This window comes from Rhinoderma darwinii, assembly GCF_050947455.1.
Source record: "Rhinoderma darwinii isolate aRhiDar2 chromosome 5 unlocalized genomic scaffold, aRhiDar2.hap1 SUPER_5_unloc_39, whole genome shotgun sequence".
Lineage (NCBI taxonomy): Eukaryota > Metazoa > Chordata > Amphibia > Anura > Rhinodermatidae > Rhinoderma > Rhinoderma darwinii.
In genome coordinates, this window is record NW_027461797.1 from 1,155,594 (window position 1) to 1,182,289 (window position 26,696).

Consider the following 26,696-nt stretch of genomic DNA (forward strand, 5'->3'; position numbering starts at 1 on the left):
CCTATAGAAAGTACCCTAAAAAATAGCTCCCCTATAGATAGTGCTCTACATATAGCCCACCCCTGTATAGTGTCTCACATATACTGCCCCACATATAGACCCCCCTGTAGATAGTGGCCCACATCCCCACATACAGACCTCCCCTGTAGCTAGTGCCCCACATATAGACCCCCCCCTGTATATAGTGGCCCACATATAGACCCCCCTGTATATAGTGGCCCCCACCCCCACATATAGACCCCCCTGTAGCTACTGCCCCACATATAGACCCCCCTATATATAATAGCCCACATAAAGACGACCCCCCCCCCCCCACTATAGATAATGCCATTCACATTTTTATGAGGAAAAAAATATATAAAGTTGACATACTCACATTCTCCGGTTCCCACGCTGTTCACTGGCGATGCAGACATGCTCTCTTCTGAGCATGTCTGCAGGAGCTGAACGAGCGTCCTCCAATGACGCTGATTGGCGGGACAGAATGACTTGCCCCGCCAATCAGCACCTTCCAAGCATGGAAGCGGCGCGATGATGTCATCGCGCCGCTAGCCAATCAGTGTCATTGTAAGGCACTGGATGGTCAGGCACGGAACATGCCCGGCCATTCAGTGCTAATACATGTATTTGGCTGCCGCTAGCACCGGGGCCCCCTCCGGTGCTAGCGACACCTACAGGCATGAGAGTGCCTGTGTAAGGCTCGTTGGCGCGGGCCCCACAGTAGCGGTGCTACCCCTGTAGCAGCCATAACGGCTGCTAGCGGCGCCACCGGGCATTTGGGAGGGCGTGTCGGCTGGCGGCACGGGCCCCCTCAAGCCCCGGGCCCCGTAGCAGCCGCTACTGCTGCTACCGCGGTAGTTACGCCACTGGCCCAGGCTTTTATCTCTGAGGCCCCATTATGATGTCAGAAAGCTGGCTCTGGAATCCTGAGGGCTCCACTATGACACGTGCAAAGTTCCGTCTGAACTTTATATAAGACGGTGAGGCTCAGTCAGTCACTCAGTGTTGCCTGAGAGGGCAACACTGCAACAGCCAGCCGCCAGGCTGTCTTTTTTTTGCACATTTATTTGCCTCCAGGAGGCCACAAGAGGGAGACAAGGGACTGCAAAATGGAAAATAGGCATCCACCAACTTTACAGACAACTTCTCCTTGCTCCTACAACCTCCATCCTTGCACAGTTTGTTATTCTTCTAGGTAACATAGTAACAAATCCAAATTGCTGCTCTCTTTGTAGGCAAGCAAGGCTTTGTTGCAACTGCAATTCTTACTTCTTCTTGAAATGTAGGGACGACAGTACATTCCATCACATCCATCTAGTGTACACAGGTAGGTCCATTGTGGCGGGCAGGCGAGCGGGCGGGCTGCTTTATTGGCTGTTTGCTGTTCCCCTACTCCACTCCACTATTTGACTGTGGTGCTGCATCAATCAATCAATCAATCAATCAATCAATCAATCAATCAATCAGTGGCTGGCTCAGGTGCAGCTCTTTAACTTACCTAAAAGGGAGGGCGGAGAGAAGACAAGGAAGGTGAATGAGCTGTTCCAATGTGAAATGCCGGAAACACAGAAACACAGACGACACACAACAAGAGGTGGCAATCTATTCATTAATTGCATTTAATCAATGAGCTCATTATCACTCATGCATTGTCCAACAGGTGTTGAAATAATGGGATTAAAAGGGGAGATCCCATCAGAAAGACAAAAACAATAGCAAACACAAATAGCACTTTTGGAATCTGATTTTAGTAAACACATAAGGGAAGGGTGCACCGGTCCTGGAAATACTGCAATACCAGGTCAATGCGTGGAGTGGACAGAGCAAGCTCTATTTCCATCTCCCTGTTCTAAAAATCCATTTAATATATGGTCCCCAGATAGGGGACGTATCAGATATTAAACTGATAAGAACAGATACTACACTTGATCTTAGCCAAAAGGCCGAGAAGCGATAACCCGAATGGGCCTGGCGTTGACCGAGCCTGCCTAATACTGCTGTTCACCCCTTGCAGCGATTCAGCCTACTCCTAGGCAATTCCATGGGGCCCTGCAGGCTCACACACATTTACAGCTACTAAGCGGGAGGTGAATAAAGGCCGGAGTGGAAGCTACACAGGATTTGCTTCTTTTGCTTGCACCACAATGCAGTGCTGAAAGAGGAGGAATCGACATAAAAACGCCTTCTTGGCAACGCCCAAATGCCCTCCTGCCGTGCAAATACTGGCAGCAGCAGCAGCAGCAGCAGCAGCAGTAAGTGCATGCCCACAGCCACCCCTTGTTCCTTCACAACTTGTATTAGCTTTAATCCAGTCCAGTGCTGCCTGCTGAGCAGCACTGACCAACACTGCCTGGGCCCAGGCTTTTATCTCTGAGGCCCCATTATGATGTCAGAAAGCTGGCTCTGGAATCCTGAGGGCTCCACTATGACACGTGCAAAGTTCCGTCTGAACTTTATATAAGACGGTGAGGCTCAGTCAGTCACTCAGTGTTGCCTGAGAGGGCAACACTGCAACAGCCGGCCGCCAGGCTGTCTTTTTTTTGCACATTTATTTGCCTCCAGGAGGCCACAAGAGGGAGACAAGGGACTGCAAAATGGAAAATAGGCATCCACCAACTTTACAGACAACTTCTCCTTGCTCCTACAACCTCCATCCTTGCACAGTTTGTTATTCTTCTAGGTAACATAGTAACAAATCCAAATTGCTGCTCTCTTTGTAGGCAAGCAAGGCTTTGTTGCAACTGCAATTCTTACTTCTTCTTGAAATGTAGGGACGACAGTACATTCCATCACATCCATCTAGTGTACACAGGTAGATCCATTGTGGCGGGCAGGCGAGCGGGCGGGCTGCTTTATTGGCTGTTTGCTGTTCCCCTACTCCACTCCACTATTTGACTGTGGTGCTGCATCAATCAATCAATCAATCAATCAATCAATCAATCAATCAATCAATCAATCAGTGGCTGGCTCAGGTGCAGCTCTTTAACTTACCTAAAAGGGAGGGCGGAGAGAAGACAAGGAAGGTGAATGAGCTGTTCCAATGTGAAATGCCGGAAACACAGAAACACAGACGACACACAACAAGAGGTGGCAATCTATTCATTAATTGCATTTAATCAATGAGCTCATTATCACTCATGCATTGTCCAACAGGTGTTGAAATAATGGGATTAAAAGGGGAGATCCCATCAGAAAGACAAAAACAATAGCAAACACAAATAGCACTTTTGGAATCTGATTTTAGTAAACACATAAGGGAAGGGTGCACCGGTCCTGGAAATACTGCAATACCAGGTCAATGCGTGGAGTGGACAGAGCAAGCTCTATTTCCATCTCCCTGTTCTAAAAATCCATTTAATATATGGTCCCCAGATAGGGGACGTATCAGATATTAAACTGATAAGAACAGATACTACACTTGATCTTAGCCAAAAGGCCGAGAAGCGATAACCCGAATGGGCCTGGCGTTGACCGAGCCTGCCTAATACTGCTGTTCACCCCTTGCAGCGATTCAGCCTACTCCTAGGCAATTCCATGGGGCCCTGCAGGCTCACACACATTTACAGCTACTAAGCGGGAGGTGAATAAAGGCCGGAGAGGAAGCTACACAGGATTTGCTTCTTTTGCTTGCACCACAATGCAGTGCTGAAAGAGGAGGAATCGACATAAAAACGCCTTCTTGGCAACGCCCAAATGCCCTCCTGCCGTGCAAATACTGGCAGCAGCAGCAGCAGCAGCAGCAGTAAGTGCATGCCCACAGCCACCCCTTGTTCCTTCACAACTTGTATTAGCTTTAATCCAGTCCAGTGCTGCCTGCTGAGCAGCACTGACCAACACTGCCTGGGCCCAGGCTTTTATCTCTGAGGCCCCATTATGATGTCAGAAAGCTGGCTCTGGAATCCTGAGGGCTCCACTATGACACGTGCAAAGTTCCGTCTGAACTTTATATAAGACGGTGAGGCTCAGTCAGTCACTCAGTGTTGCCTGAGAGGGCAACACTGCAACAGCCGGCCGCCAGGCTGTCTTTTTTTTGCACATTTATTTGCCTCCAGGAGGCCACAAGAGGGAGACAAGGGACTGCAAAATGGAAAATAGGCATCCACCAACTTTACAGACAACTTCTCCTTGCTCCTACAACCTCCATCCTTGCACAGTTTGTTATTCTTCTAGGTAACATAGTAACAAATCCAAATTGCTGCTCTCTTTGTAGGCAAGCAAGGCTTTGTTGCAACTGCAATTCTTACTTCTTCTTGAAATGTAGGGACGACAGTACATTCCATCACATCCATCTAGTGTACACAGGTAGGTCCATTGTGGCGGGCAGGCGAGCGGGCGGGCTGCTTTATTGGCTGTTTGCTGTTCCCCTACTCCACTCCACTATTTGACTGTGGTGCTGCATCAATCAATCAATCAATCAATCAATCAATCAATCAATCAATCAATCAATCAGTGGCTGGCTCAGGTGCAGCTCTTTAACTTACCTAAAAGGGAGGGCGGAGAGAAGACAAGGAAGGTGAATGAGCTGTTCCAATGTGAAATGCCGGAAACACAGAAACACAGACGACACACAACAAGAGGTGGCAATCTATTCATTAATTGCATTTAATCAATGAGCTCATTATCACTCATGCATTGTCCAACAGGTGTTGAAATAATGGGATTAAAAGGGGAGATCCCATCAGAAAGACAAAAACAATAGCAAACACAAATAGCACTTTTGGAATCTGATTTTAGTAAACACATAAGGGAAGGGTGCACCGGTCCTGGAAATACTGCAATACCAGGTCAATGCGTGGAGTGGACAGAGCAAGCTCTATTTCCATCTCCCTGTTCTAAAAATCCATTTAATATATGGTCCCCAGATAGGGGACGTATCAGATATTAAACTGATAAGAACAGATACTACACTTGATCTTAGCCAAAAGGCCGAGAAGCGATAACCCGAATGGGCCTGGCGTTGACCGAGCCTGCCTAATACTGCTGTTCACCCCTTGCAGCGATTCAGCCTACTCCTAGGCAATTCCATGGGGCCCTGCAGGCTCACACACATTTACAGCTACTAAGCGGGAGGTGAATAAAGGCCGGAGAGGAAGCTACACAGGATTTGCTTCTTTTGCTTGCACCACAATGCAGTGCTGAAAGAGGAGGAATCGACATAAAAACGCCTTCTTGGCAACGCCCAAATGCCCTCCTGCCGTGCAAATACTGGCAGCAGCAGCAGCAGCAGCAGCAGCAGCAGTAAGTGCATGCCCACAGCCACCCCTTGTTCCTTCACAACTTGTATTAGCTTTAATCCAGTCCAGTGCTGCCTGCTGAGCAGCACTGACCAACACTGCCTGGGCCCAGGCTTTTATCTCTGAGGCCCCATTATGATGTCAGAAAGCTGGCTCTGGAATCCTGAGGGCTCCACTATGACACGTGCAAAGTTCCGTCTGAACTTTATATAAGACGGTGAGGCTCAGTCAGTCACTCAGTGTTGCCTGAGAGGGCAACACTGCAACAGCCAGCCGCCAGGCTGTCTTTTTTTTGCACATTTATTTGCCTCCAGGAGGCCACAAGAGGGAGACAAGGGACTGCAAAATGGAAAATAGGCATCCACCAACTTTACAGACAACTTCTCCTTGCTCCTACAACCTCCATCCTTGCACAGTTTGTTATTCTTCTAGGTAACATAGTAACAAATCCAAATTGCTGCTCTCTTTGTAGGCAAGCAAGGCTTTGTTGCAACTGCAATTCTTACTTCTTCTTGAAATGTAGGGACGACAGTACATTCCATCACATCCATCTAGTGTACACAGGTAGGTCCATTGTGGCGGGCAGGCGAGCGGGCGGGCTGCTTTATTGGCTGTTTGCTGTTCCCCTACTCCACTCCACTATTTGACTGTGGTGCTGCATCAATCAATCAATCAATCAATCAATCAATCAATCAATCAATCAATCAATCAATCAGTGGCTGGCTCAGGTGCAGCTCTTTAACTTACCTAAAAGGGAGGGCGGAGAGAAGACAAGGAAGGTGAATGAGCTGTTCCAATGTGAAATGCCGGAAACACAGAAACACAGACGACACACAACAAGAGGTGGCAATCTATTCATTAATTGCATTTAATCAATGAGCTCATTATCACTCATGCATTGTCCAACAGGTGTTGAAATAATGGGATTAAAAGGGGAGATCCCATCAGAAAGACAAAAACAATAGCAAACACAAATAGCACTTTTGGAATCTGATTTTAGTAAACACATAAGGGAAGGGTGCACCGGTCCTGGAAATACTGCAATACCAGGTCAATGCGTGGAGTGGACAGAGCAAGCTCTATTTCCATCTCCCTGTTCTAAAAATCCATTTAATATATGGTCCCCAGATAGGGGACGTATCAGATATTAAACTGATAAGAACAGATACTACACTTGATCTTAGCCAAAAGGCCGAGAAGCGATAACCCGAATGGGCCTGGCGTTGACCGAGCCTGCCTAATACTGCTGTTCACCCCTTGCAGCGATTCAGCCTACTCCTAGGCAATTCCATGGGGCCCTGCAGGCTCACACACATTTACAGCTACTAAGCGGGAGGTGAATAAAGGCCGGAGAGGAAGCTACACAGGATTTGCTTCTTTTGCTTGCACCACAATGCAGTGCTGAAAGAGGAGGAATCGACATAAAAACGCCTTCTTGGCAACGCCCAAATGCCCTCCTGCCGTGCAAATACTGGCAGCAGCAGCAGCAGCAGCAGCAGCAGCAGCAGTAAGTGCATGCCCACAGCCACCCCTTGTTCCTTCACAACTTGTATTAGCTTTAATCCAGTCCAGTGCTGCCTGCTGAGCAGCACTGACCAACACTGCCTGGGCCCAGGCTTTTATCTCTGAGGCCCCATTATGATGTCAGAAAGCTGGCTCTGGAATCCTGAGGGCTCCACTATGACACGTGCAAAGTTCCGTCTGAACTTTATATAAGACGGTGAGGCTCAGTCAGTCACTCAGTGTTGCCTGAGAGGGCAACACTGCAACAGCCGGCCGCCAGGCTGTCTTTTTTTTGCACATTTATTTGCCTCCAGGAGGCCACAAGAGGGAGACAAGGGACTGCAAAATGGAAAATAGGCATCCACCAACTTTACAGACAACTTCTCCTTGCTCCTACAACCTCCATCCTTGCACAGTTTGTTATTCTTCTAGGTAACATAGTAACAAATCCAAATTGCTGCTCTCTTTGTAGGCAAGCAAGGCTTTGTTGCAACTGCAATTCTTACTTCTTCTTGAAATGTAGGGACGACAGTACATTCCATCACATCCATCTAGTGTACACAGGTAGGTCCATTGTGGCGGGCAGGCGAGCGGGCGGGCTGCTTTATTGGCTGTTTGCTGTTCCCCTACTCCACTCCACTATTTGACTGTGGTGCTGCATCAATCAATCAATCAATCAATCAATCAATCAATCAATCAATCAATCAATCAATCAATCAGTGGCTGGCTCAGGTGCAGCTCTTTAACTTACCTAAAAGGGAGGGCGGAGAGAAGACAAGGAAGGTGAATGAGCTGTTCCAATGTGAAATGCCGGAAACACAGAAACACAGACGACACACAACAAGAGGTGGCAATCTATTCATTAATTGCATTTAATCAATGAGCTCATTATCACTCATGCATTGTCCAACAGGTGTTGAAATAATGGGATTAAAAGGGGAGATCCCATCAGAAAGACAAAAACAATAGCAAACACAAATAGCACTTTTGGAATCTGATTTTAGTAAACACATAAGGGAAGGGTGCACCGGTCCTGGAAATACTGCAATACCAGGTCAATGCGTGGAGTGGACAGAGCAAGCTCTATTTCCATCTCCCTGTTCTAAAAATCCATTTAATATATGGTCCCCAGATAGGGGACGTATCAGATATTAAACTGATAAGAACAGATACTACACTTGATCTTAGCCAAAAGGCCGAGAAGCGATAACCCGAATGGGCCTGGCGTTGACCGAGCCTGCCTAATACTGCTGTTCACCCCTTGCAGCGATTCAGCCTACTCCTAGGCAATTCCATGGGGCCCTGCAGGCTCACACACATTTACAGCTACTAAGCGGGAGGTGAATAAAGGCCGGAGAGGAAGCTACACAGGATTTGCTTCTTTTGCTTGCACCACAATGCAGTGCTGAAAGAGGAGGAATCGACATAAAAACGCCTTCTTGGCAACGCCCAAATGCCCTCCTGCCGTGCAAATACTGGCAGCAGCAGCAGCAGCAGCAGCAGCAGTAAGTGCATGCCCACAGCCACCCCTTGTTCCTTCACAACTTGTATTAGCTTTAATCCAGTCCAGTGCTGCCTGCTGAGCAGCACTGACCAACACTGCCTGGGCCCAGGCTTTTATCTCTGAGGCCCCATTATGATGTCAGAAAGCTGGCTCTGGAATCCTGAGGGCTCCACTATGACACGTGCAAAGTTCCGTCTGAACTTTATATAAGACGGTGAGGCTCAGTCAGTCACTCAGTGTTGCCTGAGAGGGCAACACTGCAACAGCCGGCCGCCAGGCTGTCTTTTTTTTGCACATTTATTTGCCTCCAGGAGGCCACAAGAGGGAGACAAGGGACTGCAAAATGGAAAATAGGCATCCACCAACTTTACAGACAACTTCTCCTTGCTCCTACAACCTCCATCCTTGCACAGTTTGTTATTCTTCTAGGTAACATAGTAACAAATCCAAATTGCTGCTCTCTTTGTAGGCAAGCAAGGCTTTGTTGCAACTGCAATTCTTACTTCTTCTTGAAATGTAGGGACGACAGTACATTCCATCACATCCATCTAGTGTACACAGGTAGGTCCATTGTGGCGGGCAGGCGAGCGGGCGGGCTGCTTTATTGGCTGTTTGCTGTTCCCCTACTCCACTCCACTATTTGACTGTGGTGCTGCATCAATCAATCAATCAATCAATCAATCAATCAATCAATCAATCAATCAATCAATCAATCAATCAGTGGCTGGCTCAGGTGCAGCTCTTTAACTTACCTAAAAGGGAGGGCGGAGAGAAGACAAGGAAGGTGAATGAGCTGTTCCAATGTGAAATGCCGGAAACACAGAAACACAGACGACACACAACAAGAGGTGGCAATCTATTCATTAATTGCATTTAATCAATGAGCTCATTATCACTCATGCATTGTCCAACAGGTGTTGAAATAATGGGATTAAAAGGGGAGATCCCATCAGAAAGACAAAAACAATAGCAAACACAAATAGCACTTTTGGAATCTGATTTTAGTAAACACATAAGGGAAGGGTGCACCGGTCCTGGAAATACTGCAATACCAGGTCAATGCGTGGAGTGGACAGAGCAAGCTCTATTTCCATCTCCCTGTTCTAAAAATCCATTTAATATATGGTCCCCAGATAGGGGATGTATCAGATATTAAACTGATAAGAACAGATACTACACTTGATCTTAGCCAAAAGGCCGAGAAGCGATAACCCGAATGGGCCTGGCGTTGACCGAGCCTGCCTAATACTGCTGTTCACCCCTTGCAGCGATTCAGCCTACTCCTAGGCAATTCCATGGGGCCCTGCAGGCTCACACACATTTACAGCTACTAAGCGGGAGGTGAATAAAGGCCGGAGAGGAAGCTACACAGGATTTGCTTCTTTTGCTTGCACCACAATGCAGTGCTGAAAGAGGAGGAATCGACATAAAAACGCCTTCTTGGCAACGCCCAAATGCCCTCCTGCCGTGCAAATACTGGCAGCAGCAGCAGCAGCAGCAGCAGCAGTAAGTGCATGCCCACAGCCACCCCTTGTTCCTTCACAACTTGTATTAGCTTTAATCCAGTCCAGTGCTGCCTGCTGAGCAGCACTGACCAACACTGCCTGGGCCCAGGCTTTTATCTCTGAGGCCCCATTATGATGTCAGAAAGCTGGCTCTGGAATCCTGAGGGCTCCACTATGACACGTGCAAAGTTCCGTCTGAACTTTATATCAGACGGTGAGGCTCAGTCAGTCACTCAGTGTTGCCTGAGAGGGCAACACTGCAACAGCTGGCCGCCAGGCTGTCTTTTTTTTGCACATTTATTTGCCTCCAGGAGGCCACAAGAGGGAGACAAGGGACTGCAAAATGGAAAATAGGCATCCACCAACTTTACAGACAACTTCTCCTTGCTCCTACAACCTCCATCCTTGCACAGTTTGTTATTCTTCTAGGTAACATAGTAACAAATCCAAATTGCTGCTCTCTTTGTAGGCAAGCAAGGCTTTGTTGCAACTGCAATTCTTACTTCTTCTTGAAATGTAGGGACGACAGTACATTCCATCACATCCATCTAGTGTACACAGGTAGGTCCATTGTGGCGGGCAGGCGAGCGGGCGGGCTGCTTTATTGGCTGTTTGCTGTTCCCCTACTCCACTCCACTATTTGACTGTGGTGCTGCATCAATCAATCAATCAATCAATCAATCAATCAATCAATCAATCAATCAATCAATCAGTGGCTGGCTCAGGTGCAGCTCTTTAACTTACCTAAAAGGGAGGGCGGAGAGAAGACAAGGAAGGTGAATGAGCTGTTCCAATGTGAAATGCCGGAAACACAGAAACACAGACGACACACAACAAGAGGTGGCAATCTATTCATTAATTGCATTTAATCAATGAGCTCATTATCACTCATGCATTGTCCAACAGGTGTTGAAATAATGGGATTAAAAGGGGAGATCCCATCAGAAAGACAAAAACAATAGCAAACACAAATAGCACTTTTGGAATCTGATTTTAGTAAACACATAAGGGAAGGGTGCACCGGTCCTGGAAATACTGCAATACCAGGTCAATGCGTGGAGTGGACAGAGCAAGCTCTATTTCCATCTCCCTGTTCTAAAAATCCATTTAATATATGGTCCCCAGATAGGGGACGTATCAGATATTAAACTGATAAGAACAGATACTACACTTGATCTTAGCCAAAAGGCCGAGAAGCGATAACCCGAATGGGCCTGGCGTTGACCGAGCCTGCCTAATACTGCTGTTCACCCCTTGCAGCGATTCAGCCTACTCCTAGGCAATTCCATGGGGCCCTGCAGGCTCACACACATTTACAGCTACTAAGCGGGAGGTGAATAAAGGCCGGAGAGGAAGCTACACAGGATTTGCTTCTTTTGCTTGCACCACAATGCAGTGCTGAAAGAGGAGGAATCGACATAAAAACGCCTTCTTGGCAACGCCCAAATGCCCTCCTGCCGTGCAAATTCTGGCAGCAGCAGCAGCAGCAGCAGCAGCAGTAAGTGCATGCCCACAGCCACCCCTTGTTCCTTCACAACTTGTATTAGCTTTAATCCAGTCCAGTGCTGCCTGCTGAGCAGCACTGACCAACACTGCCTGGGCCCAGGCTTTTATCTCTGAGGCCCCATTATGATGTCAGAAAGCTGGCTCTGGAATCCTGAGGGCTCCACTATGACACGTGCAAAGTTCCGTCTGAACTTTATATAAGACGGTGAGGCTCAGTCAGTCACTCAGTGTTGCCTGAGAGGGCAACACTGCAACAGCCGGCCGCCAGGCTGTCTTTTTTTTGCACATTTATTTGCCTCCAGGAGGCCACAAGAGGGAGACAAGGGACTGCAAAATGGAAAATAGGCATCCACCAACTTTACAGACAACTTCTCCTTGCTCCTACAACCTCCATCCTTGCACAGTTTGTTATTCTTCTAGGTAACATAGTAACAAATCCAAATTGCTGCTCTCTTTGTAGGCAAGCAAGGCTTTGTTGCAACTGCAATTCTTACTTCTTCTTGAAATGTAGGGACGACAGTACATTCCATCACATCCATCTAGTGTACACAGGTAGGTCCATTGTGGCGGGCAGGCGAGCGGGCGGGCTGCTTTATTGGCTGTTTGCTGTTCCCCTACTCCACTCCACTATTTGACTGTGGTGCTGCATCAATCAATCAATCAATCAATCAATCAATCAATCAATCAATCAATCAGTGGCTGGCTCAGGTGCAGCTCTTTAACTTACCTAAAAGGGAGGGCGGAGAGAAGACAAGGAAGGTGAATGAGCTGTTCCAATGTGAAATGCCGGAAACACAGAAACACAGACGACACACAACAAGAGGTGGCAATCTATTCATTAATTGCATTTAATCAATGAGCTCATTATCACTCATGCATTGTCCAACAGGTGTTGAAATAATGGGATTAAAAGGGGAGATCCCATCAGAAAGACAAAAACAATAGCAAACACAAATAGCACTTTTGGAATCTGATTTTAGTAAACACATAAGGGAAGGGTGCACCGGTCCTGGAAATACTGCAATACCAGGTCAATGCGTGGAGTGGACAGAGCAAGCTCTATTTCCATCTCCCTGTTCTAAAAATCCATTTAATATATGGTCCCCAGATAGGGGACGTATCAGATATTAAACTGATAAGAACAGATACTACACTTGATCTTAGCCAAAAGGCCGAGAAGCGATAACCCGAATGGGCCTGGCGTTGACCGAGCCTGCCTAATACTGCTGTTCACCCCTTGCAGCGATTCAGCCTACTCCTAGGCAATTCCATGGGGCCCTGCAGGCTCACACACATTTACAGCTACTAAGCGGGAGGTGAATAAAGGCCGGAGAGGAAGCTACACAGGATTTGCTTCTTTTGCTTGCACCACAATGCAGTGCTGAAAGAGGAGGAATCGACATAAAAACGCCTTCTTGGCAACGCCCAAATGCCCTCCTGCCGTGCAAATACTGGCAGCAGCAGCAGCAGCAGCAGCAGCAGTAAGTGCATGCCCACAGCCACCCCTTGTTCCTTCACAACTTGTATTAGCTTTAATCCAGTCCAGTGCTGCCTGCTGAGCAGCACTGACCAACACTGCCTGGGCCCAGGCTTTTATCTCTGAGGCCCCATTATGATGTCAGAAAGCTGGCTCTGGAATCCTGAGGGCTCCACTATGACACGTGCAAAGTTCCGTCTGAACTTTATATAAGACGGTGAGGCTCAGTCAGTCACTCAGTGTTGCCTGAGAGGGCAACACTGCAACAGCCGGCCGCCAGGCTGTCTTTTTTTTGCACATTTATTTGCCTCCAGGAGGCCACAAGAGGGAGACAAGGGACTGCAAAATGGAAAATAGGCATCCACCAACTTTACAGACAACTTCTCCTTGCTCCTACAACCTCCATCCTTGCACAGTTTGTTATTCTTCTAGGTAACATAGTAACAAATCCAAATTGCTGCTCTCTTTGTAGGCAAGCAAGGCTTTGTTGCAACTGCAATTCTTACTTCTTCTTGAAATGTAGGGACGACAGTACATTCCATCACATCCATCTAGTGTACACAGGTAGGTCCATTGTGGCGGGCAGGCGAGCGGGCGGGCTGCTTTATTGGCTGTTTGCTGTTCCCCTACTCCACTCCACTATTTGACTGTGGTGCTGCATCAATCAATCAATCAATCAATCAATCAATCAATCAATCAATCAATCAATCAATCAAGTGGCTGGCTCAGGTGCAGCTCTTTAACTTACCTAAAAGGGAGGGCGGAGAGAAGACAAGGAAGGTGAATGAGCTGTTCCAATGTGAAATGCCGGAAACACAGAAACACAGACGACACACAACAAGAGGTGGCAATCTATTCATTAATTGCATTTAATCAATGAGCTCATTATCACTCATGCATTGTCCAACAGGTGTTGAAATAATGGGATTAAAAGGGGAGATCCCATCAGAAAGACAAAAACAATAGCAAACACAAATAGCACTTTTGGAATCTGATTTTAGTAAACACATAAGGGAAGGGTGCACCGGTCCTGGAAATACTGCAATACCAGGTCAATGCGTGGAGTGGACAGAGCAAGCTCTATTTCCATCTCCCTGTTCTAAAAATCCATTTAATATATGGTCCCCAGATAGGGGACGTATCAGATATTAAACTGATAAGAACAGATACTACACTTGATCTTAGCCAAAAGGCCGAGAAGCGATAACCCGAATGGGCCTGGCGTTGACCGAGCCTGCCTAATACTGCTGTTCACCCCTTGCAGCGATTCAGCCTACTCCTAGGCAATTCCATGGGGCCCTGCAGGCTCACACACATTTACAGCTACTAAGCGGGAGGTGAATAAAGGCCGGAGAGGAAGCTACACAGGATTTGCTTCTTTTGCTTGCACCACAATGCAGTGCTGAAAGAGGAGGAATCGACATAAAAACGCCTTCTTGGCAACGCCCAAATGCCCTCCTGCCGTGCAAATACTGGCAGCAGCAGCAGCAGCAGCAGCAGTAAGTGCATGCCCACAGCCACCCCTTGTTCCTTCACAACTTGTATTAGCTTTAATCCAGTCCAGTGCTGCCTGCTGAGCAGCACTGACCAACACTGCCTGGGCCCAGGCTTTTATCTCTGAGGCCCCATTATGATGTCAGAAAGCTGGCTCTGGAATCCTGAGGGCTCCACTATGACACGTGCAAAGTTCCGTCTGAACTTTATATAAGACGGTGAGGCTCAGTCAGTCACTCAGTGTTGCCTGAGAGGGCAACACTGCAACAGCCGGCCGCCAGGCTGTCTTTTTTTTGCACATTTATTTGCCTCCAGGAGGCCACAAGAGGGAGACAAGGGACTGCAAAATGGAAAATAGGCATCCACCAACTTTACAGACAACTTCTCCTTGCTCCTACAACCTCCATCCTTGCACAGTTTGTTATTCTTCTAGGTAACATAGTAACAAATCCAAATTGCTGCTCTCTTTGTAGGCAAGCAAGGCTTTGTTGCAACTGCAATTCTTACTTCTTCTTGAAATGTAGGGACGACAGTACATTCCATCACATCCATCTAGTGTACACAGGTAGGTCCATTGTGGCGGGCAGGCGAGCGGGCGGGCTGCTTTATTGGCTGTTTGCTGTTCCCCTACTCCACTCCACTATTTGACTGTGGTGCTGCATCAATCAATCAATCAATCAATCAATCAATCAATCAATCAATCAATCAATCAATCAATCAATCAATCAGTGGCTGGCTCAGGTGCAGCTCTTTAACTTACCTAAAAGGGAGGGCGGAGAGAAGACAAGGAAGGTGAATGAGCTGTTCCAATGTGAAATGCCGGAAACACAGAAACACAGACGACACACAACAAGAGGTGGCAATCTATTCATTAATTGCATTTAATCAATGAGCTCATTATCACTCATGCATTGTCCAACAGGTGTTGAAATAATGGGATTAAAAGGGGAGATCCCATCAGAAAGACAAAAACAATAGCAAACACAAATAGCACTTTTGGAATCTGATTTTAGTAAACACATAAGGGAAGGGTGCACCGGTCCTGGAAATACTGCAATACCAGGTCAATGCGTGGAGTGGACAGAGCAAGCTCTATTTCCATCTCCCTGTTCTAAAAATCCATTTAATATATGGTCCCCAGATAGGGGACGTATCAGATATTAAACTGATAAGAACAGATACTACACTTGATCTTAGCCAAAAGGCCGAGAAGCGATAACCCGAATGGGCCTGGCGTTGACCGAGCCTGCCTAATACTGCTGTTCACCCCTTGCAGCGATTCAGCCTACTCCTAGGCAATTCCATGGGGCCCTGCAGGCTCACACACATTTACAGCTACTAAGCGGGAGGTGAATAAAGGCCGGAGAGGAAGCTACACAGGATTTGCTTCTTTTGCTTGCACCACAATGCAGTGCTGAAAGAGGAGGAATCGACATAAAAACGCCTTCTTGGCAACGCCCAAATGCCCTCCTGCCGTGCAAATACTGGCAGCAGCAGCAGCAGCAGCAGCAGCAGTAAGTGCATGCCCACAGCCACCCCTTGTTCCTTCACAACTTGTATTAGCTTTAATCCAGTCCAGTGCTGCCTGCTGAGCAGCACTGACCAACACTGCCTGGGCCCAGGCTTTTATCTCTGAGGCCCCATTATGATGTCAGAAAGCTGGCTCTGGAATCCTGAGGGCTCCACTATGACACGTGCAAAGTTCCGTCTGAACTTTATATAAGACGGTGAGGCTCAGTCAGTCACTCAGTGTTGCCTGAGAGGGCAACACTGCAACAGCCGGCCGCCAGGCTGTCTTTTTTTTGCACATTTATTTGCCTCCAGGAGGCCACAAGAGGGAGACAAGGGACTGCAAAATGGAAAATAGGCATCCACCAACTTTACAGACAACTTCTCCTTGCTCCTACAACCTCCATCCTTGCACAGTTTGTTATTCTTCTAGGTAACATAGTAACAAATCCAAATTGCTGCTCTCTTTGTAGGCAAGCAAGGCTTTGTTGCAACTGCAATTCTTACTTCTTCTTGAAATGTAGGGACGACAGTACATTCCATCACATCCATCTAGTGTACACAGGTAGGTCCATTGTGGCGGGCAGGCGAGCGGGCGGGCTGCTTTATTGGCTGTTTGCTGTTCCCCTACTCCACTCCACTATTTGACTGTGGTGCTGCATCAATCAATCAATCAATCAATCAATCAATCAATCAATCAATCAATCAATCAGTGGCTGGCTCAGGTGCAGCTCTTTAACTTACCTAAAAGGGAGGGCGGAGAGAAGACAAGGAAGGTGAATGAGCTGTTCCAATGTGAAATGCCGGAAACACAGAAACACAGACGACACACAACAAGAGGTGGCAATCTATTCATTAATTGCATTTAATCAATGAGCTCATTATCACTCATGCATTGTCCAACAGGTGTTGAAATAATGGGATTAAAAGGGGAGATCCCATCAGAAAGACAAAAACAATAGCAAACACAAATAGCACTTTTGGAATCTGATTTTAGTAAACACATAAGGGAAGGGTGCACCGGTCCTGGAAATACTGCAATACCAGGTCAATGCGTGGAGTGGACAGAGCAAGCTCTATTTCCATCTCCCTGTTCTAAAAATCCATTTAATATATGGTCCCCAGATAGGGGACGTATCAGATATTAAACTGATAAGAACAGATACTACACTTGATCTTAGCCAAAAGGCCGAGAAGCGATAACCCGAATGGGCCTGGCGTTGACCGAGCCTGCCTAATACTGCTGTTCACCCCTTGCAGCGATTCAGCCTACTCCTAGGCAATTCCATGGGGCCCTGCAGGCTCACACACATTTACAGCTACTAAGCGGGAGGTGAATAAAGGCCGGAGAGGAAGCTACACAGGATTTGCTTCTTTTGCTTGCACCACAATGCAGTGCTGAAAGAGGAGGAATCGACATAAAAACGCCTTCTTGGCAACGCCCAAATGCCCTCCTGCCGTGCAAATACTGGCAGCAGCAGCTGCAGCAGCAGCAGCAGCAGCAGTAAGTGCATGCCCACAGCCACCCCTTGTTCCTTCACAACTTGTATTAGCTTTAATCCAGTCCAGTGCTGCCTGCTGAGCAGCACTGACCAACACTGCCTGGGCCCAGGCTTTTATCTCTGAGGCCCCATTATGATGTCAGAAAGCTGGCTCTGGAATCCTGAGGGCTCCACTATGACACGTGCAAAGTTCCGTCTGAACTTTATATAAGACGGTGAGGCTCAGTCAGTCACTCAGTGTTGCCTGAGAGGGCAACACTGCAACAGCCGGCCGCCAGGCTGTCTTTTTTTTGCACATTTATTTGCCTCCAGGAGGCCACAAGAGGGAGACAAGGGACTGCAAAATGGAAAATAGGCATCCACCAACTTTACAGACAACTTCTCCTTGCTCCTACAACCTCCATCCTTGCACAGTTTGTTATTCTTCTAGGTAACATAGTAACAAATCCAAATTGCTGCTCTCTTTGTAGGCAAGCAAGGCTTTGTTGCAACTGCAATTCTTACTTCTTCTTGAAATGTAGGGACGACAGTACATTCCATCACATCCATCTAGTGTACACAGGTAGGTCCATTGTGGCGGGCAGGCGAGCGGGCGGGCTGCTTTATTGGCTGTTTGCTGTTCCCCTACTCCACTCCACTATTTGACTGTGGTGCTGCATCAATCAATCAATCAATCAATCAATCAATCAATCAATCAATCAATCAATCAGTGGCTGGCTCAGGTGCAGCTCTTTAACTTACCTAAAAGGGAGGGCGGAGAGAAGACAAGGAAGGTGAATGAGCTGTTCCAATGTGAAATGCCGGAAACACAGAAACACAGACGACACACAACAAGAGGTGGCAATCTATTCATTAATTGCATTTAATCAATGAGCTCATTATCACTCATGCATTGTCCAACAGGTGTTGAAATAATGGGATTAAAAGGGGAGATCCCATCAGAAAGACAAAAACAATAGCAAACACAAATAGCACTTTTGGAATCTGATTTTAGTAAACACATAAGGGAAGGGTGCACCGGTCCTGGAAATACTGCAATACCAGGTCAATGCGTGGAGTGGACAGAGCAAGCTCTATTTCCATCTCCCTGTTCTAAAAATCCATTTAATATATGGTCCCCAGATAGGGGACGTATCAGATATTAAACTGATAAGAACAGATACTACACTTGATCTTAGCCAAAAGGCCGAGAAGCGATAACCCGAATGGGCCTGGCGTTGACCGAGCCTGCCTAATACTGCTGTTCACCCCTTGCAGCGATTCAGCCTACTCCTAGGCAATTCCATGGGGCCCTGCAGGCTCACACACATTTACAGCTACTAAGCGGGAGGTGAATAAAGGCCGGAGAGGAAGCTACACAGGATTTGCTTCTTTTGCTTGCACCACAATGCAGTGCTGAAAGAGGAGGAATCGACATAAAAACGCCTTCTTGGCAACGCCCAAATGCCCTCCTGCCGTGCAAATACTGGCAGCAGCAGCAGCAGCAGCAGCAGCAGTAAGTGCATGCCCACAGCCACCCCTTGTTCCTTCACAACTTGTATTAGCTTTAATCCAGTCCAGTGCTGCCTGCTGAGCAGCACTGACCAACACTGCCTGGGCCCAGGCTTTTATCTCTGAGGCCCCATTATGATGTCAGAAAGCTGGCTCTGGAATCCTGAGGGCTCCACTATGACACGTGCAAAGTTCCGTCTGAACTTTATATAAGACGGTGAGGCTCAGTCAGTCACTCAGTGTTGCCTGAGAGGGCAACACTGCAACAGCCGGCCGCCAGGCTGTCTTTTTTTTGCACATTTATTTGCCTCCAGGAGGCCACAAGAGGGAGACAAGGGACTGCAAAATGGAAAATAGGCATCCACCAACTTTACAGACAACTTCTCCTTGCTCCTACAACCTCCATCCTTGCACAGTTTGTTATTCTTCTAGGTAACATAGTAACAAATCCAAATTGCTGCTCTCTTTGTAGGCAAGCAAGGCTTTGTTGCAACTGCAATTCTTACTTCTTCTTGAAATGTAGGGACGACAGTACATTCCATCACATCCATCTAGTGTACACAGGTAGGTCCATTGTGGCGGGCAGGCGAGCGGGCGGGCTGCTTTATTGGCTGTTTGCTGTTCCCCTACTCCACTCCACTATTTGACTGTGGTGCTGCATCAATCAATCAATCAATCAATCAATCAATCAATCAATCAATCAATCAATCAGTGGCTGGCTCAGGTGCAGCTCTTTAACTTACCTAAAAGGGAGGGCGGAGAGAAGACAAGGAAGGTGAATGAGCTGTTCCAATGTGAAATGCCGGAAACACAGAAACACAGACGACACACAACAAGAGGTGGCAATCTATTCATTAATTGCATTTAATCAATGAGCTCATTATCACTCATGCATTGTCCAACAGGTGTTGAAATAATGGGATTAAAAGGGGAGATCCCATCAGAAAGACAAAAACAATAGCAAACACAAATAGCACTTTTGGAATCTGATTTTAGTAAACACATAAGGGAAGGGTGCACCGGTCCTGGAAATACTGCAATACCAGGTCAATGCGTGGAGTGGACAGAGCAAGCTCTATTTCCATCTCCCTGTTCTAAAAATCCATTTAATATATGGTCCCCAGATAGGGGACGTATCAGATATTAAACTGATAAGAACAGATACTACACTTGATCTTAGCCAAAAGGCCGAGAAGCGATAACCCGAATGGGCCTGGCGTTGACCGAGCCTGCCTAATACTGCTGTTCACCCCTTGCAGCGATTCAGCCTACTCCTAGGCAATTCCATGGGGCCCTGCAGGCTCACACACATTTACAGCTACTAAGCGGGAGGTGAATAAAGGCCGGAGAGGAAGCTACACAGGATTTGCTTCTTTTGCTTGCACCACAATGCAGTGCTGAAAGAGGAGGAATCGACATAAAAACGCCTTCTTGGCAACGCCCAAATGCCCTCCTGCCGTGCAAATACTGGCAGCAGCAGCAGCAGCAGCAGCAGCAGCAGCAGTAAGTGCATGCCCACAGCCACCCCTTGTTCCTTCACAACTTGTATTAGCTTTAATCCAGTCCAGTGCTGCCTGCTGAGCAGCACTGACCAACACTGCCTGGGCCCAGGCTTTTATCTCTGAGGCCCCATTATGATGTCAGAAAGCTGGCTCTGGAATCCTGAGGGCTCCACTATGACACGTGCAAAGTTCCGTCTGAACTTTATATAAGACGGTGAGGCTCAGTCAGTCACTCAGTGTTGCCTGAGAGGGCAACACTGCAACAGCCGGCCGCCAGGCTGTCTTTTTTTTGCACATTTATTTGCCTCCAGGAGGCCACAAGAGGGAGACAAGGGACTGCAAAATGGAAAATAGGCATCCACCAACTTTACAGACAACTTCTCCTTGCTCCTACAACCTCCATCCTTGCACAGTTTGTTATTCTTCTAGGTAACATAGTAACAAATCCAAATTGCTGCTCTCTTTGTAGGCAAGCAAGGCTTTGTTGCAACTGCAATTCTTACTTCTTCTTGAAATGTAGGGACGACAGTACATTCCATCACATCCATCTAGTGTACACAGGTAGGTCCATTGTGGCGGGCAGGCAAGCGGGCGGGCTGCTTTATTGGCTGTTTGCTGTTCCCCTACTCCACTCCACTATTTGACTGTGGTGCTGCATCAATCAATCAATCAATCAATCAATCAATCAATCAATCAATCAATCAATCAATCAATCAATCAGTGGCTGGCTCAGGTGCAGCTCTTTAACTTACCTAAAAGGGAGGGCGGAGAGAAGACAAGGAAGGTGAATGAGCTGTTCCAATGTGAAATGCCGGAAACACAGAAACACAGACGACACACAACAAGAGGTGGCAATCTATTCATTAATTGCATTTAATCAATGAGCTCATTATCACTCATGCATTGTCCAACAGGTGTTGAAATAATGGGATTAAAAGGGGAGATCCCATCAGAAAGACAAAAACAATAGCAAACACAAATAGCACTTTTGGAATCTGATTTTAGTAAACACATAAGGGAAGGGTGCACCGGTCCTGGAAATACTGCAATACCAGGTCAATGCGTGGAGTGGACAGAGCAAGCTCTATTTCCATCTCCCTGTTCTAAAAATCCATTTAATATATGGTCCCCAGATAGGGGACGTATCAGATATTAAACTGATAAGAACAGATACTACACTTGATCTTAGCCAAAAGGCCGAGAAGCGATAACCCGAATGGGCCTGGCGTTGACCGAGCCTGCCTAATACTGCTGTTCACCCCTTGCAGCGATTCAGCCTACTCCTAGGCAATTCCATGGGGCCCTGCAGGCTCACACACATTTACAGCTACTAAGCGGGAGGTGAATAAAGGCCGGAGAGGAAGCTACACAGGATTTGCTTCTTTTGCTTGCACCACAATGCAGTGCTGAAAGAGGAGGAATCGACATAAAAACGCCTTCTTGGCAACGCCCAAATGCCCTCCTGCCGTGCAAATACTGGCGGCAGCAGCAGCAGCAGCAGCAGCAGCAGCAGCAGCAGCAGTAAGTGCATGACCACAGCCACCCCTTGTTCCTTCACAACTTGTATTAGCTTTAATCCAGTCCAGTGCTGCCTGCTGAGCAGCACTGACCAACACTGCCTGGGCCCAGGCTTTTATCTCTGAGGCCCCATTATGATGTCAGAAAGCTGGCTCTGGAATCCTGAGGGCTCCACTATGACACGTGCAAAGTTCCGTCTGAACTTTATATAAGACGGTGAGGCTCAGTCAGTCACTCAGTGTTGCCTGAGAGGGCAACACTGCAACAGCCGGCCGCCAGGCTGTCTTTTTTTTGCACATTTATTTGCCTCCAGGAGGCCACAAGAGGGAGACAAGGGACTGCAAAATGGAAAATAGGCATCCACCAACTTTACAGACAACTTCTCCTTGCTCCTACAACCTCCATCCTTGCACAGTTTGTTATTCTTCTAGGTAACATAGTAACAAATCCAAATTGCTGCTCTCTTTGTAGGCAAGCAAGGCTTTGTTGCAACTGCAATTCTTACTTCTTCTTGAAATGTAGGGACGACAGTACATTCCATCACATCCATCTAGTGTACACAGGTAGGTCCATTGTGGCGGGCAGGCGAGCGGGCGGGCTGCTTTATTGGCTGTTTGCTGTTCCCCTACTCCACTCCACTATTTGACTGTGGTGCTGCATCAATCAATCAATCAATCAATCAATCAATCAATCAATCAATCAATCAATCAATCAATCAGTGGCTGGCTCAGGTGCAGCTCTTTAACTTACCTAAAAGGGAGGGCGGAGAGAAGACAAGGAAGGTGAATGAGCTGTTCCAATGTGAAATGCCGGAAACACAGAAACACAGACGACACACAACAAGAGGTGGCAATCTATTCATTAATTGCATTTAATCAATGAGCTCATTATCACTCATGCATTGTCCAACAGGTGTTGAAATAATGGGATTAAAAGGGGAGATCCCATCAGAAAGACAAAAACAATAGCAAACACAAATAGCACTTTTGGAATCTGATTTTAGTAAACACATAAGGGAAGGGTGCACCGGTCCTGGAAATACTGCAATACCAGGTCAATGCGTGGAGTGGACAGAGCAAGCTCTATTTCCATCTCCCTGTTCTAAAAATCCATTTAATATATGGTCCCCAGATAGGGGACGTATCAGATATTAAACTGATAAGAACAGATACTACACTTGATCTTAGCCAAAAGGCCGAGAAGCGATAACCCGAATGGGCCTGGCGTTGACCGAGCCTGCCTAATACTGCTGTTCACCCCTTGCAGCGATTCAGCCTACTCCTAGGCAATTCCATGGGGCCCTGCAGGCTCACACACATTTACAGCTACTAAGCGGGAGGTGAATAAAGGCCGGAGAGGAAGCTACACAGGATTTGCTTCTTTTGCTTGCACCACAATGCAGTGCTGAAAGAGGAGGAATCGACATAAAAACGCCTTCTTGGCAACGCCCAAATGCCCTCCTGCCGTGCAAATACTGGCAGCAGCAGCAGCAGCAGCAGCAGCAGCAGTAAGTGCATGCCCACAGCCACCCCTTGTTCCTTCACAACTTGTATTAGCTTTAATCCAGTCCAGTGCTGCCTGCTGAGCAGCACTGACCAACACTGCCTGGGCCCAGGCTTTTATCTCTGAGGCCCCATTATGATGTCAGAAAGCTGGCTCTGGAATCCTGAGGGCTCCACTATGACACGTGCAAAGTTCCGTCTGAACTTTATATAAGACGGTGAGGCTCAGTCAGTCACTCAGTGTTGCCTGAGAGGGCAACACTGCAACAGCCGGCCGCCAGGCTGTCTTTTTTTTGCACATTTATTTGCCTCCAGGAGGCCACAAGAGGGAGACAAGGGACTGCAAAATGGAAAATAGGCATCCACCAACTTTACAGACAACTTCTCCTTGCTCCTACAACCTCCATCCTTGCACAGTTTGTTATTCTTCTAGGTAACATAGTAACAAATCCAAATTGCTGCTCTCTTTGTAGGCAAGCAAGGCTTTGTTGCAACTGCAATTCTTACTTCTTCTTGAAATGTAGGGACGACAGTACATTCCATCACATCCATCTAGTGTACACAGGTAGGTCCATTGTGGCGGGCAGGCGAGCGGGCGGGCTGCTTTATTGGCTGTTTGCTGTTCCCCTACTCCACTCCACTATTTGACTGTGGTGCTGCATCAATCAATCAATCAATCAATCAATCAATCAATCAATCAATCAATCAATCAATCAATCAATCAATCAGTGGCTGGCTCAGGTGCAGCTCTTTAACTTACCTAAAAGGGAGGGCGGAGAGAAGACAAGGAAGGTGAATGAGCTGTTCCAATGTGAAATGCCGGAAACACAGAAACACAGACGACACACAACAAGAGGTGGCAATCTATTCATTAATTGCATTTAATCAATGAGCTCATTATCACTCATGCATTGTCCAACAGGTGTTGAAATAATGGGATTAAAAGGGGAGATCCCATCAGAAAGACAAAAACAATAGCAAACACAAATAGCACTTTTGGAATCTGATTTTAGTAAACACATAAGGGAAGGGTGCACCGGTCCTGGAAATACTGCAATACCAGGTCAATGCGTGGAGTGGACAGAGCAAGCTCTATTTCCATCTCCCTGTTCTAAAAATCCATTTAATATATGGTCCCCAGATAGGGGACGTATCAGATATTAAACTGATAAGAACAGATACTACACTTGATCTTAGCCAAAAGGCCGAGAAGCGATAACCCGAATGGGCCTGGCGTTGACCGAGCCTGCCTAATACTGCTGTTCACCCCTTGCAGCGATTCAGCCTACTCCTAGGCAATTCCATGGGGCCCTGCAGGCTCACACACATTTACAGCTACTAAGCGGGAGGTGAATAAAGGCCGGAGAGGAAGCTACACAGGATTTGCTTCTTTTGCTTGCACCACAATGCAGTGCTGAAAGAGGAGGAATCGACATAAAAACGCCTTCTTGGCAACGCCCAAATGCCCTCCTGCCGTGCAAATACTGGCAGCAGCAGCAGCAGCAGCAGCAGCAGCAGTAAGTGCATGCCCACAGCCACCCCTTGTTCCTTCACAACTTGTATTAGCTTTAATCCAGTCCAGTGCTGCCTGCTGAGCAGCACTGACCAACACTGCCTGGGCCCAGGCTTTTATCTCTGAGGCCCCATTATGATGTCAGAAAGCTGGCTCTGGAATCCTGAGGGCTCCACTATGACACGTGCAAAGTTCCGTCTGAACTTTATATAAGACGGTGAGGCTCAGTCAGTCACTCAGTGTTGCCTGAGAGGGCAACACTGCAACAGCCGGCCGCCAGGCTGTCTTTTTTTTGCACATTTATTTGCCTCCAGGAGGCCACAAGAGGGAGACAAGGGACTGCAAAATGGAAAATAGGCATCCACCAACTTTACAGACAACTTCTCCTTGCTCCTACAACCTCCATCCTTGCACAGTTTGTTATTCTTCTAGGTAACATAGTAACAAATCCAAATTGCTGCTCTCTTTGTAGGCAAGCAAGGCTTTGTTGCAACTGCAATTCTTACTTCTTCTTGAAATGTAGGGACGACAGTACATTCCATCACATCCATCTAGTGTACACAGGTAGGTCCATTGTGGCGGGCAGGCGAGCGGGCGGGCTGCTTTATTGGCTGTTTGCTGTTCCCCTACTCCACTCCACTATTTGACTGTGGTGCTGCATCAATCAATCAATCAATCAATCAATCAATCAATCAATCAATCAATCAATCAATCAATCAATCAATCAATCAATCAGTGGCTGGCTCAGGTGCAGCTCTTTAACTTACCTAAAAGGGAGGGCGGAGAGAAGACAAGGAAGGTGAATGAGCTGTTCCAATGTGAAATGCCGGAAACACAGAAACACAGACGACACACAACAAGAGGTGGCAATCTATTCATTAATTGCATTTAATCAATGAGCTCATTATCACTCATGCATTGTCCAACAGGTGTTGAAATAATGGGATTAAAAGGGGAGATCCCATCAGAAAGACAAAAACAATAGCAAACACAAATAGCACTTTTGGAATCTGATTTTAGTAAACACATAAGGGAAGGGTGCACCGGTCCTGGAAATACTGCAATACCAGGTCAATGCGTGGAGTGGACAGAGCAAGCTCTATTTCCATCTCCCTGTTCTAAAAATCCATTTAATATATGGTCCCCAGATAGGGGACGTATCAGATATTAAACTGATAAGAACAGATACTACACTTGATCTTAGCCAAAAGGCCGAGAAGCGATAACCCGAATGGGCCTGGCGTTGACCGAGCCTGCCTAATACTGCTGTTCACCCCTTGCAGCGATTCAGCCTACTCCTAGGCAATTCCATGGGGCCCTGCAGGCTCACACACATTTACAGCTACTAAGCGGGAGGTGAATAAAGGCCGGAGAGGAAGCTACACAGGATTTGCTTCTTTTGCTTGCACCACAATGCAGTGCTGAAAGAGGAGGAATCGACATAAAAACGCCTTCTTGGCAACGCCCAAATGCCCTCCTGCCGTGCAAATACTGGCAGCAGCAGCAGCAGCAGCAGCAGCAGCAGCAGTAAGTGCATGCCCACAGCCACCCCTTGTTCCTTCACAACTTGTATTAGCTTTAATCCAGTCCAGTGCTGCCTGCTGAGCAGCACTGACCAACACTGCCTGGGCCCAGGCTTTTATCTCTGAGGCCCCATTATGATGTCAGAAAGCTGGCTCTGGAATCCTGAGGGCTCCACTATGACACGTGCAAAGTTCCGTCTGAACTTTATATAAGACGGTGAGGCTCAGTCAGTCACTCAGTGTTGCCTGAGAGGGCAACACTGCAACAGCCGGCCGCCAGGCTGTCTTTTTTTTGCACATTTATTTGCCTCCAGGAGGCCACAAGAGGGAGACAAGGGACTGCAAAATGGAAAATAGGCATCCACCAACTTTACAGACAACTTCTCCTTGCTCCTACAACCTCCATCCTTGCA

General features: G+C 47.3%; 17 non-coding genes across 17 annotated transcripts; all 17 read right to left on the bottom strand.

Moving 5' to 3' along the window:
* Positions 1 to 1,764: 1,764 nt before the first annotated feature.
* LOC142692040 (U2 spliceosomal RNA) lies at positions 1,765 to 1,955 on the bottom strand. The gene has a single exon (XR_012860535.1). It is a non-coding gene; the product is annotated as a U2 spliceosomal RNA (small nuclear RNA).
* Positions 1,956 to 3,257: 1,302 nt separating this feature from the next.
* On the bottom strand, positions 3,258 to 3,448 carry LOC142692041 (U2 spliceosomal RNA). The gene has a single exon (XR_012860536.1). It is a non-coding gene; the product is annotated as a U2 spliceosomal RNA (small nuclear RNA).
* A 1,299-nt stretch (positions 3,449 to 4,747) lies between these two features.
* LOC142692043 (U2 spliceosomal RNA) lies at positions 4,748 to 4,938 on the bottom strand. The gene has a single exon (XR_012860538.1). It is a non-coding gene; the product is annotated as a U2 spliceosomal RNA (small nuclear RNA).
* Positions 4,939 to 6,247: 1,309 nt separating this feature from the next.
* LOC142692044 (U2 spliceosomal RNA) lies at positions 6,248 to 6,438 on the bottom strand. Its single transcript, XR_012860539.1, has one exon. It is a non-coding gene; the product is annotated as a U2 spliceosomal RNA (small nuclear RNA).
* Positions 6,439 to 7,754: 1,316 nt separating this feature from the next.
* Positions 7,755 to 7,945, bottom strand: LOC142692045 (U2 spliceosomal RNA). Its single transcript, XR_012860540.1, has one exon. It is a non-coding gene; the product is annotated as a U2 spliceosomal RNA (small nuclear RNA).
* A 1,314-nt stretch (positions 7,946 to 9,259) lies between these two features.
* LOC142692119 (U2 spliceosomal RNA) lies at positions 9,260 to 9,450 on the bottom strand. The gene has a single exon (XR_012860606.1). It is a non-coding gene; the product is annotated as a U2 spliceosomal RNA (small nuclear RNA).
* Positions 9,451 to 10,756: 1,306 nt separating this feature from the next.
* Positions 10,757 to 10,947, bottom strand: LOC142692047 (U2 spliceosomal RNA). Its single transcript, XR_012860541.1, has one exon. It is a non-coding gene; the product is annotated as a U2 spliceosomal RNA (small nuclear RNA).
* A 1,298-nt stretch (positions 10,948 to 12,245) lies between these two features.
* LOC142692048 (U2 spliceosomal RNA) lies at positions 12,246 to 12,436 on the bottom strand. Its single transcript, XR_012860542.1, has one exon. It is a non-coding gene; the product is annotated as a U2 spliceosomal RNA (small nuclear RNA).
* Positions 12,437 to 13,743: 1,307 nt separating this feature from the next.
* Positions 13,744 to 13,934, bottom strand: LOC142692049 (U2 spliceosomal RNA). The gene has a single exon (XR_012860543.1). It is a non-coding gene; the product is annotated as a U2 spliceosomal RNA (small nuclear RNA).
* Positions 13,935 to 15,249: 1,315 nt separating this feature from the next.
* Positions 15,250 to 15,440, bottom strand: LOC142692050 (U2 spliceosomal RNA). Its single transcript, XR_012860544.1, has one exon. It is a non-coding gene; the product is annotated as a U2 spliceosomal RNA (small nuclear RNA).
* A 1,302-nt stretch (positions 15,441 to 16,742) lies between these two features.
* On the bottom strand, positions 16,743 to 16,933 carry LOC142692051 (U2 spliceosomal RNA). Its single transcript, XR_012860545.1, has one exon. It is a non-coding gene; the product is annotated as a U2 spliceosomal RNA (small nuclear RNA).
* Positions 16,934 to 18,241: 1,308 nt separating this feature from the next.
* On the bottom strand, positions 18,242 to 18,432 carry LOC142692052 (U2 spliceosomal RNA). The gene has a single exon (XR_012860546.1). It is a non-coding gene; the product is annotated as a U2 spliceosomal RNA (small nuclear RNA).
* Positions 18,433 to 19,734: 1,302 nt separating this feature from the next.
* Positions 19,735 to 19,925, bottom strand: LOC142692053 (U2 spliceosomal RNA). Its single transcript, XR_012860547.1, has one exon. It is a non-coding gene; the product is annotated as a U2 spliceosomal RNA (small nuclear RNA).
* A 1,320-nt stretch (positions 19,926 to 21,245) lies between these two features.
* Positions 21,246 to 21,436, bottom strand: LOC142692055 (U2 spliceosomal RNA). The gene has a single exon (XR_012860549.1). It is a non-coding gene; the product is annotated as a U2 spliceosomal RNA (small nuclear RNA).
* Positions 21,437 to 22,761: 1,325 nt separating this feature from the next.
* Positions 22,762 to 22,952, bottom strand: LOC142692056 (U2 spliceosomal RNA). Its single transcript, XR_012860550.1, has one exon. It is a non-coding gene; the product is annotated as a U2 spliceosomal RNA (small nuclear RNA).
* A 1,321-nt stretch (positions 22,953 to 24,273) lies between these two features.
* On the bottom strand, positions 24,274 to 24,464 carry LOC142692059 (U2 spliceosomal RNA). The gene has a single exon (XR_012860551.1). It is a non-coding gene; the product is annotated as a U2 spliceosomal RNA (small nuclear RNA).
* Positions 24,465 to 25,793: 1,329 nt separating this feature from the next.
* On the bottom strand, positions 25,794 to 25,984 carry LOC142692060 (U2 spliceosomal RNA). The gene has a single exon (XR_012860552.1). It is a non-coding gene; the product is annotated as a U2 spliceosomal RNA (small nuclear RNA).
* Between the last annotated feature and the right edge of the window lie 712 nt (positions 25,985 to 26,696).